This window comes from Drosophila elegans, unplaced genomic scaffold (assembly GCF_018152505.1).
Source record: "Drosophila elegans isolate 14027-0461.03 unplaced genomic scaffold, ASM1815250v1 contig_476, whole genome shotgun sequence".
Taxonomy (NCBI): Eukaryota; Metazoa; Arthropoda; class Insecta; order Diptera; family Drosophilidae; genus Drosophila; species Drosophila elegans.
Genome location: NW_024545863.1, coordinates 21,428,985 through 21,436,838, shown reverse-complemented (window position 1 = coordinate 21,436,838; position 7,854 = coordinate 21,428,985).

Genomic DNA, 7,854 nt, shown 5'->3' with positions numbered 1-7,854 from the left:
TTTTGTTTTATATACCTAAAAAGAAAAAGACTGTATAATATATACTTTTTCTGGTTTATTTGGGGAGGTAAGAAAAATTGCATTATTTTCGCTGAGTGCACAAAGTTTGATCTTGCTTCGCTACCCACAAGCAAGTCAACACACACTCTCAACGATTTTATCCATCTGACCAATATAAGCAGAGAAGCGATCATTTTGTAGACGCCTCTTTGCACACTTACAACAGGTAATCGCTCACACACACCTGCGCACTCTTGCCGGTTTTTGTTGCCCACTCAGCTGTAAATCTATTTAAATTAGCCATAAATCAATTAAGGCCGATAAATACTATAATAAAACAATTCAAACTCGACTCGATGGGGAAAATACAGATATAATCTGTGAATATTTTACATAATTTCTATTTAAGTTGGAGCTTAGTCAGTCTTAGCTGCACTTAAACAACTTTAAGATATGCTGGCAACTCTGCTCATTTATTTGGCTAACATATACTTGAGTTTATAAGTGTGTGAGTGTTGTAGCTGGTCGTTGATTGGTTGCCTGTGGCAGTGCTTGTTTAAAAACTATTTACAATTTTTTTCCCTCTTTCGCTTCGCTTTGTTTTGGCTTTCGTATTTTGTGGTCAATACAAAAGGCGGCCTAAACTGTGCGAGCCAATCGCAATCTGATTTTTGGCGATTTTTCTTTATTTCTTTTTTGTCATGTGCGTGTGTTAGAGAGTATCGGTGGAACTTAGTCGCAGAGACTTTTCCGTCTTTAATTGCATTCGATTAGCCAAATGACTTTGGGCCGGTGCTCGAATGTGGGAATAGATATTGATTATAATTGTGGCAAATGTGAAACATTTTAATCACGACTGGTGAAAGCCACAGATAAATCTTGAATGATTTTAGGTGGTTAGTTATTTGTACCTGCTAATTTACACTAATCATTCATACTATCTCAACATTTTAGTTATATAAAACTGATTTGAAAAAAAATCGAAATTAAGTTTTAGATTTTGACTGTGCTTTAATAAATATTTTATAGTACTTAAAGTGTCTACATGCTTTATTTAAAAGTTTAATTTTAATCAAAATATATTCTTTAGTGAATAAACCTAATTCTTAATTCAAAATTAATTTGATATTTACTTAAGGGATGAATAAAATACACCAATGGTTTTCTAAATGTTATCTACTTTTTAATGCAAAATTATTAAAGTTCCAAGTCTAAAAAGCTTGTGCTAATTAACTAAGTTAAGATAATAATTTCGTGTTGATAAAAACACCTTTTTACTTTTAAGAGGCAATCCTCTGCTGAATTTTTTTAATACAAATTACTTTAAAACTATTCAAATTCTTAATTTGTGTCTTATTTTATTGAAACGTTTTGGTGTGGCCTAAATTGTCGTATAAATCACGACTTTCGTAGTCAGTGGGAGACATACTTAACATCAAATTGCTGTCAATGACTTGAAGACAGGACTCGTGTCTTTCTTTTTTGCTTTTCTTACTTGGTGGCTTAGAATTTCAGCTATGGAACATGAAAGGAAATTACCATTTAACAAAGCGAAGCAACAAGTCGTGCGTTATATGCAATGAATATTCGATTAGCCAAAAGATTTTCAGACCAATCGATTTGTAGAGGTGTAAGACAGCAAGAGGCTAACAATTGAATACAAATTAATTTATTAATTGCCATCGCTGCCGAATTAGGAACAGTGTGTTAGCCTTTTTGCATATTTTATTGTTAAACTTTATTTATTACCCTTTATTAAAAATATGGTTTCGTGGGAAAATAATAATAATAATATCAAATAAATGAGATAAAATATTTGAAACAAAACAAATAAAAAGTGATTAAATGTTTAATACATATATTTTATTTTAAAAATGAATGAAATGAAATGAATCTTAATTTAATGAATGTTGATAATATCTTTTTTGAATATTTATAACAAACTTGTTTTTATGTTGTCTACACCTTTAAATAATAACAATTTTTTTCGTAATGAGTATGATAATAAGAGTGAACATATTCCCATAAAATAAGAAAAAATAGCCTTAAAACAAGAAGTGATGAGTCATTTGACCATTTGGTTAACCATATATCAACTCATAGTTAAAAACTTCGGTTTGCTCTTTGAACTATCAACGGTCGCGTGGCTCAGGAACGAGTCATTCAGTTGCACTTTTGGGTGACTCAAACACGTCGGGTCTATCGGGAGACAAATTGAATATTAACTAGGGAAAAAAGGTAAAAGATTGTTCTAGCCCGCATCGAAATGTTTTGGGTACGACACTCGACTTGGCGGAAGTCAGGCAGTCAGTCAGTCAGGCACGCGCTAAGATCGAGGCTTTTGATTTAGCCGATCGGTACTAGATCTGACCATATAATTGCTGGAAGTATCGGGAGTTTAGGAAAGTACCCCTTTCCTAGAACACTTCTGCAAATTCGGGTGTTGAAATGGGGTAATTGCAAAAAAATGTTCCTATAAGGATTAAAAAAATGGTTTATTCGTTTATTGTAAAATAGGCTTAGAGAATCTTAGTAGATTTGGAAATTGTATTTAGATCAGATTTTCATATTATGTATGTTTTCCTTATACTTCTTTTATTTGTATTTATTGTTTGACTAAAAAAGTTAGAAACCTTGGCTTTGGGGACCATTTCCAGCTTAAATTTATACGACTGCGTTCTGAAGACAACTAGTTGTTATATTTCAAAATCTTTATTTTAAAATTTTTAGAAATATGAACTACAAATGCAGGACAGACATCATAAAATAATTTCTTTCTGTGTAAAACGGTTTTGCTCCACTTTGCTTGAATACCATTAGAGCCTTCCCTTGTTTTTCCTTATTATTTTGGCCCAGAGCAATCCCACGCCTATAAAACGTAAGCGAGACCCCAGCACGAGTCAAATGTCGTATTTCATTAGACTCAACTCATGTTAACGCAGCGGTGTCTTGGGTCCTCGATATCCCCCACAGCCGATTTGAAACCAATATCCCAGGCCAGCGCCAATAGAATTGTAAACACATCGGACCAATGCGCCTACAAGAAAATAAAAAGGAGCGCGCGAGGCGGGAAAATCCAGAATTGAATTACATGAAAATGCTCGATGCGTTTGCGGAAAGGAAATCGTACAAACTGGTCATGAAAAATGCATCACTTGACCGGCCGCAGACCATAAAACGTTTTCAGCCAGACGACGGCGACGACAACTTGGCCAGAACTTGGTTACAAGTTGGCTTATGAACTGCGGCTCCGACTGCCTTTTTGTGGCTTTGCCTAGGAGACTGATCCTGTTCCCGGCCGGGTGATGAAAATGTACGACTTTGGCTGGAGGCGCTAAGTGAGCTTACAGAAAATATTTCACTTTTTATGGCGATGCGGATGGGTTAGGGTATGTCTAGCTTTTTGGGGGTGATTATTGGCTTTATGAAATAAAGTTGGTTGATACAAAATTATGTTTTATAAAGTTTCAAAATACATTAAACTTAGGTTTTTAGTTCGTTGTGTTAAAATTATTATTAATTCATTATAAAAACGTTGTTTGTTAAAATATATTTAATTGTTTTTATGTTTATTTAAAAAACTTTTTTAGGGATTAAAAATTATTAATAATAAAATGGCTTTAGATTTTGTACTCTAAGTAGATTTAATTTTCTTTTGTAATTTTTTTGAAAGATATTTTTGGCTGTCATGATTGTAATAAAACAAAACGTTTACAATATAAAAGTCAATAAACCATTCCACCTTTTTGTTATCAAAATATATTATTAAAAAATACAGGGTATGGAGAATTCTTGCCGACCTTTTACAATCTCATTCTTCTTATTTAGTTACAGTTCCACTCACACACCCAAGGAGAGCGAGAGGGAAGTACTTGAGCAGACGCCCCGGGGTCGCCTGGATCTTGGGACTTGGCCAAGACAATCCCAAAATCCTCAATCCTCAATTCTGAGTGCTCCAAGCCCGGCCATCGATGACGACGACGATGGCGGTGACGACGACCAGCCGTCTAGGTGGTGCTAGCCTTTTGCCCTGGTTGCTGGTGGTTCTGGTGGTGCCGGCCCCGGCCCACTCTGAAATCAATCGATTCGACATTATTATTAATTTTTCATAACTTCTGCGGCGGCCAGAGCATTATGGCGCCCTGAAACCCCATCTCCACGGCCATGTGAAACTAATCTATTTGTGCGGCAAAAGGGCCGCCTGCCTAGTCGAACGCCAAGCGAGAGGCTCATCCGCATCCTCAAGACGTGACTGGTGCACTAAGAAAATGGAATGGATATCTGGAAAAAAAATGTTTACAAGTATGTATTTTTAATCCTTTAAAGTTCTTCTTAAAAATAGCTTTCTTTATTTACATGCAATAGATGTAATTAAAAAATGCTAAAGTTTTAAAAATAAAATATTTATAAAATATAATTGGTTTACACCTGTTTTAGTTTTTAAATTACAACGTTGATTATATATATTTAATATAAATAATATAAAAACTAACAGATTTTGTTATTTTTAAAGACTGATTTAATTCTATAACATAACACGATGTGCAAAAAATGATTTAGAATTTCGATCGGCCTTATAAAAATTGTTGTTTAATACGTAGTTCAATTTACTTAAGAATAATAGGCTTTTAGTTTTTCTTACTGTACTAAGAGGCTGGCGAGCGGCCTGCGAAGCGTGTTATCTGCTATCGCTGCGCTTTGATCTTTCACCGCTTCTGCTTTGCATAATAAATTCGCTATCGATGAAAACTAACTTGCAACCCGATGCGCAGGGCGGGGATTTCCCGGCAATTTGTTTGCCTTTTGGCCATCGGCCGTTTAATTCGATTGCCAGGGCGATTTCGGCTTCGCCTTAACCATTTTATTACAATAGCATAATTTTTTACTATGCTTAATGAGTTCTGCTTTGATTAGTTTTTCACATTGTTGTTGTCTGGGATCTCCTTCCTTTTCGGATCCCGCCCTCCTTCGATATTCGCTGGCGGCGAAATTGATGTTTGTTGGGTGTTCAGACGCGGTTGGATACCCGCTTTTAGCCAAGGCGAAGGGCCAGTTTAATGACTTCAGCTGGTCTCGGACTTCATGTTGTTAGTATTACTTATTGAAATGTTTTAATTTAGCAATTGACTTTTATACAGGCCGGCGGCAAACGGCAATCATGTGGTTATATTGTTTTGATAATTAGAATTTAACAAGGTTCTTATACAATGTACTTGGCTTAGTCTTGCGTATTCTGAATAATTTTTTAAGATACAAAATTTTAATTGCCATTTTATTTCTTTCCTTTTATATATTATCTTCTTATATCTCTCTTATTATTTTTTTTAATTATTTGTTGATTTATACATTTCATAGATAGGGCATTTAGGCAAAAAATATTTAAATAAAAATATTATATATAACGCACGCGAAGATAAAACAAATTGAAAAAAAAAAACATTGATTTTTAAATCCATTTTTCAGTAAGTCATTTTGGAATTGTCTAGCTATGGAAAATATATATGTTTTAATTCAAATTTCTGTCTGAAACGGCTTACAGTAAAATAAGGCAGTGTTACCAGTGTTAGCTTTCTGGCCAAAAGCTCTTGACGAAAATATGAGTACGAACTGCTTTCCTTCATACTTTAAGTAAGCTGAACTGCTTGCGAACTGCTTGAGCCCGCGCACTTTAAAACCAAATAATTTTATCTCTTAAATCAATAAGTCTGGCAAATCTACAATTTATCAATATTTTATCGCTTAAATTTCGTCTTAAATTTAATTGACAAGCAATTTGTATGTTGCTAAGCAATTTGTAGTGTATAAATCATATAAAAAATGATATATAAATACATATGCACGATAAAAAACGTATGCGTCGTTTAACAAGATCTATATTATAAAGCTGTTAAAAAGATTATATTTATAGCTAGCTCTGACGCATTTTCAGCTTAACACGTAATTGTATAAATTCAACATTAAAAAAATTATAGAGTACCGCCACTATTGAATAAACTGTTAGTCTTTACTGTCAATAGTTTTTTCGACTAAAGTATGAATGAAAATATATAATCTTTTGTAAGCAGTTTTGTTGCCAACACGTTGTCAAATTGTCGGTATCACCGAGTATTATATGTGTGCTTATGTATGTTGATCCACTGGCGGCCATCGGCTTCGGCCCACACGCATTGTGTTTTTCAGCATTATTCTCCCTATAACGAGGCGCGTGGCTGGCTTTTATTTCCTCCCGTTTCACCCTCTGCATTTAGAGCAGTGCCCATATTAAATGCAAATATTTATATGCAAAGTAACTCACTGGCGTATTTTGGCAAGTTTTCGCGGTTATATCAAAGAATCCTTGACATTGAGCATGTGTGGGGGAACAACAAAAGCAAAGTACGGAGGAGAAAGAATAATTATAAAAGGCACAAAGGAGGGAAAAAATATGAAAGTAGATTGCTTCGAAAAACTAAACTTTGTATACCCTATATATTCAAATAGGTGCTAAACATTTTTGTTTAATTTTTTAATTAATAAACATATTGTAGCTTCGATTTAAATAATTATACCAATACCCAAAAAAATAATATATTGTTCATAAATATTTCAGATTTTAAGACATTACCAGAATTCCATTTTTAGTTCAGAAAAACTTTAATTCTGTCTATGTATAAATACCAAATTTGCTTGTTATTTTTACCCAAACTATCTTGAAACACAATTTTTTTTACGTCCGATTAAAATTGAAGTACCTTTGAAGGGTATATACAAAATCAGACACATGTTGTGAAAAAACTCGGCACAAAAAGTATAAAAAACACTACACTGAGTGTCGAGCGGTCGGCGCATGTTACTGTTATTGTTATTGTTACTCACACATCCGCATCGGATACGCTTGCTCACACACTCGATTAAGATTCTCTGATACTGCTAAAAATAAAACATCTCCCTTAGCGTCGAATTGATAACCGATTTTATGCCGAGTAATTGTGTTCCCTAGAAATTCTGAGACAAAAACCAAACCAAAACGTATTATTTTTGGCAAGCACGATCGCTTACACCAAACAAAATGTGTTGACAGAAAAAATGTATTAACGTTACAATTATCAACCACAGATTCGAATTTCAATTTGCGGCTTCCAATGATAAATCTGGTTTATTTTTAACTTTAATTTATATTGGCGCCGTAAATAGATAAGGTGCAAATCGAGTCGATTAGGTAATCTATATGAAAACACAAGTGAAATATTAGTTGAAATATTACTCGTTGGGTAGGTATTTATTTTTTTTAATCTTTGGATAATAATTTTTATACCACATTGGTAAATTTAGAATAAAATGCATAATCTAAGGTTTTGATTTAAAATGTCTTGGTATGTGAACTATTCTAATATGATATTTGGAATAATTATTTTCATAATATATAGGTTTTTTACGAAGTAAAATCTTTTTGCAATATTAAAAAAGTATTTTCTTAAATACAAAGGCGATAAGAACATGCCGAAATTGACTGACATAAAACTGCATAGTCTCAACTTTGAATGGGCGATTATACGACCTTGTTTTGTTGTTGTTTTGTTGTTTAGATTATTTTGGCATTAGGTTATTTTCGTCCCTAGCTAATCAGACGAGAATACGCGCGAAAAAAGCTTGCTCTTTAGGCTAAATTTTGCATTAGATTTGATTACGCACTTTATTTTACGGACGGCTCGTTAGGGTGGAAAGCCCGATGTTACGAGTATGTTTATGGAACTCTTTCGTTGACGCAAAAGCGGGAACACGCCCCTTCGCTTTGTGGCAATTAAATGACACTTTGGCAACGGATTAAAGGTCGTCGGGTGGTAAAATTTGTGGGCGGTAAAAATGCAAATGGCC